The following is a 3,688-nucleotide window of genomic DNA, read 5'->3' on the forward strand; positions in this document are numbered from 1 at the left end:
CCCTGGTCCCTGAGAGTACCTGCTGAAGGTTTCTTTGGGCTTACCCACAGTTTTCCCCTCAGCACCTAAGGGCTTCCTTATTTGGGAAATAAAATCTGCGATCTCCGCCGCTTCTGACACAGATTTAGGTTTCCTCTCTCTCACATGGAACTTTAGTTCCCCATGCAGGACTGAATAAAACTGTTCCAGCGCTATCAGGTCTTTGAGCTGCTGGAAGGTCTCTGTCCCCTCCTGAGACAGCCATTTCTCTAGCAACCTCACCAGTTGGGCCCCCACTTGGGTAAAAGTCTGCTCTGGTTTTTTTGTGAGTGACCTGAATTTTTGCCTCAGCTGTTCAGCATTTATCCCATGCCGGGCAAACACCAGGTTTTTAAACTCAGCGAAGTCTTTCAGCAGTTATACTGGCATCTCTGCATAGACTTCTGCCAGGCTGCCACTGATTAAAGATCGCATAATGGTCATCTTCTCAGTTTCCCTTACTGAGAAGTCCACAAACGCTCTTTCCACGAGGGAAAAGAACACCTCAGGGCAATCTCCCTTGTTGTACACAGGGAATTTCTTCAAGTCAGTTTTAGACAATTGGCCCACCTCAGAATCTCTATTGTTATTATTGTTCTGGTTCATCATTTCCAATTTTCTTAACTCAAACGCCATCCTCTCTCTCTCCAATCTTTCTTCTCTTTCCATTCTCTCTCTCTCTAATCTTTCTTCTTTTTCCATTTCTAATTGTTTCATCCTAAATTCATGCTGTTGGGCTAGGAGCATTTTTCTGAGTTCTGAGGTCAGTTCTCCCGCGCTCTCATCCTGCACTGAGCCAAATTCCTCCTCAGAACCTTGGTCTCCCTGTGGTTCTCTCACTTTCCCCATTTCTGCCATTTGGCTTCGAGTCAAGGGCATAATCCCCCCAGACCAGGCTGCCTTCAAAAGTCACGCCTCAAAATAAAACGACGACTTTTTTTCCTTTTGCCTCAGAAACAGCCTTCTATAGACTGCTGCTGTCCCTCCAGCACCCACTTGCAACTGTTGCCAGACAGAATTCACCCCCTCTGCTAGGCCTCTCAGCAGACAGGCTAGATCACTGTTACTTCACGCAGCTTCGCCTCAGCCCTTTCCCGCCAAAACGGGTTGCCTCAGAGCTCCCTAATCTAGTCCCCCAATCTGAGTTTGCACGTTCTTCCACTAGCCTACCTCCCCGTGAGGTAAGCCTAGAAGATTACCTACGCGCCCTCAGATTTTCCCTGACTAGACCCCCCTTGCTCTGGGCACACTAGCCAAGGCTTTGCTGGACCACTGGGCAACTGGACCAGTCGGATCCCACCCGCTGGACACCAACAAATGTAGCAACCCCAGACCTACTGGAGTATCCCACCCTGTAGTTATGCTGCCACCAACCATTCGCTCTCCCAAGTCACCCAGACCAGGAATGGATTTTAATAAACAAGAGAACAAGGTTTATTGAAAAAACAAACAGGGTAAATAAAAGGATCAGGTAAATAGGATACTGGAACTTGGTATAGTCCCAATCATACAAATACAACAGATTGGTTCCCACGGAACACTTTAAGGTAACGCACAGACCCTGAACCTATCCGTTCTGGCTACCTAGATAGAAACCTGAACCTATCAGGTATGTACTATCTGACGAACAGTTGTACCCAGTCTGACCCACAGACTCCAACTCCACTTCTCCACGTCAGCTCCCCTACGATGGACTTCCCCCAAATATATATACAGTACAGCTCCTCCCCCCTGATGTCCCGCCTTCCACTCCCCATAGGATGGAACTTTCCCTCCAAACCCATGACAGACAGGTACCATCAGTGCTGTATGTGACACTTCTAGCTCTTGAAATTCAAAGAGTGTCTCACCTCTCTGCTGAGTGTTCTATCCCTCTCTTTCATCAGTTGGGGCAGTTATTTGTTGCTGTTGATCTGTCCAGTTACTTGCTAGCATGTGTGAAGTAAAGAAAGCAGTATATCCAACTGTAATTTTATGCAACTTGACATAAAGAAACATTTTTAATTCTTTCTCCTACTAATGTCTCAGAGTGAGTTATTGAGATTTTAAGTGCCAATTATTGAGAAAGGGGTTGATTTCTTCTTTGTGGAGCTTTGTACTTCTACTGCGTAGCAAGAAGAGAATTTCACCAAAAATTCAAAATTCTGCAACTTAAAGTAAGCTGTTTTTTAAAATTTAAAAATGTCCCTTTTTGGTTGTTGTGACTCTGCCATCAGTTTCCAGTGCTCTCTTATCAATTCTGAAGAAAAGTTAGCTTCTTTTTTTTCCTGTTTTCTTTTGCCATCATTGCTACAACTGCATGGTGCAGTACCAAGTGCAATGGGCAGAATTCTATGAGGCCCCCTTCTCTTCCCACCAAGGTGCCCACTTTGGCAGTATAACAGAGAAATATAGTGATCTGCAAAGAATCAGAACACTGGGAAAGTGGTCAAATCACAAAGCCAGCTGACTTTCCCATGGGTGGGAAACGTTTTCAGACCAAAAGCTGAAATGGACGGACGGATGGACGGACAGATGGAAGGACGGACGGACGGAAGGACAGACGGACAGATGGATTGATTGATTTATAGTTGAGTCTACTCTGGGTGGTTCACAACATTCAATTTCAGAGAAGCTAGGGGAATGTGACTGCATTCTAGGAGTGAGAGAAGCCAGGGAAAAATAAAAAGCAATCACTGCTCTTAGTGCAACTAGCTAAGCCTTCAAAGTGTCATTATACCCTTTCAGCATTGGAGGAAACCCCTTCAAAAACTGGGAAACCACCAGATTGTAGTGACATGGGGAATAGGGCATGGCTATATGTGAAAGCCCAGAGTGAGTACTTGGGATCCAGGAGGACTAGATCCAGCCCCAGCTCTGGCGGTTCATCACCCCTGAATCATATGAATCCACTGAGGAAAGTTCCATATGAGGGATTGAATAAACTCTTTGAGAGATAACTGTGGGTTATAGATGGTTTCAAGACTTTTTTTGCCATTGCAGATGTTCAAGCTACAATAATCAGATGCTTTTGTACCCACAAGCTAAATGGGTACGCAGCCAAGCATTTTTCACTTCTGCTTGAGCTGCAGAAATTTTCACAGTGAGCTTCAGTGAGCAATTGTTACTGTTTCTGCTGAGCCAACATCTAGTATGCAATGTGGCTAAATCTACAATCAGACCTTATCACTGAAAGAGAGCATTTGTATTATTCGAGATCCCACATCAGGGACTTTGAAAGTAAGTGGCTTGGCACAGCTCCAGCAATTGTGTATCAGCAAGAGACTGCTATCAGCAGTGGACAAACCTCAGGAGATTCCATGTTTTCATGTAGTTATCATCTTGAGCACGGATTGAAATGCTTATCACAATCTCCTTTCTGAAAGTGATCAGCTTGAAGCGCTACATCCCATGAACATACTTTATGCCACATGTACAGTGATACAAAGGGCCATACAGGAAAGCTTTTGATTTTGAAAATAAGCTTAGTAGCAATATTTATAGACCAAAAATGAACTTTTGCAGTCACTGCAAGTTAATAACAGAACCTCTGTCATTCTCACATGACACCCAAAAATCTGCTGTCTGAAGTTGTTAAATCTTTCTGTCTAGTAACAGGGCAGGTCTGTCCTGTAGCAACCTCTGTTTGCAGACTGATCTGCAACTTTGGACATGTTAATCTTGCCCCTTT

Source organism: Pogona vitticeps, chromosome 3, assembly GCF_051106095.1.
Source record: "Pogona vitticeps strain Pit_001003342236 chromosome 3, PviZW2.1, whole genome shotgun sequence".
Taxonomy (NCBI): domain Eukaryota; kingdom Metazoa; phylum Chordata; class Lepidosauria; order Squamata; family Agamidae; genus Pogona; species Pogona vitticeps.